Source organism: Triticum dicoccoides, chromosome 4B (assembly GCF_002162155.2).
Source record: "Triticum dicoccoides isolate Atlit2015 ecotype Zavitan chromosome 4B, WEW_v2.0, whole genome shotgun sequence".
Lineage (NCBI taxonomy): Eukaryota > Viridiplantae > Streptophyta > Magnoliopsida > Poales > Poaceae > Triticum > Triticum dicoccoides.
Window position 1 is genome coordinate 6,724,206 of NC_041387.1, and position 465 is coordinate 6,724,670.

The following is a 465-nucleotide window of genomic DNA, read 5'->3' on the forward strand; positions in this document are numbered from 1 at the left end:
TGGTGTTTCTTTGTTTCCCACCATAAGTTAAGCATTGCCAAGTACCACAATATGAACAAAAAAAACACATTGCATCATGACTAATTTCTGAAACCATGTGAATTGAGCATCATTATGCATCACAAATATGTCTTAATCATTGACGTGTTCATATTGTTCCAGCTGGAGCAGCATTTTCCGGCCTTTGGTCCTAAGTAGAGGGGAAAAGGACATAGCCCGATGTGCTATCTTGCATGATGGGGTGTATGTATCACCAAAGATGTGGGCATTTTTCTTTGGGTCTGTGGCTTTGGAGGGTGCACTCGGATACTGGCAAATTCTCGTGTCGAAAGTCCAGGCTCGCAACCCTATGAAATAAACTTGTTATCATGTGTGTCCTTATATGTGTCAACTCCACATATTTCTGTCTAGATATTGGTTGTTTTTTGGTGACTTTAGTTTTGTTTTATGTTGTTGTATCTCTCT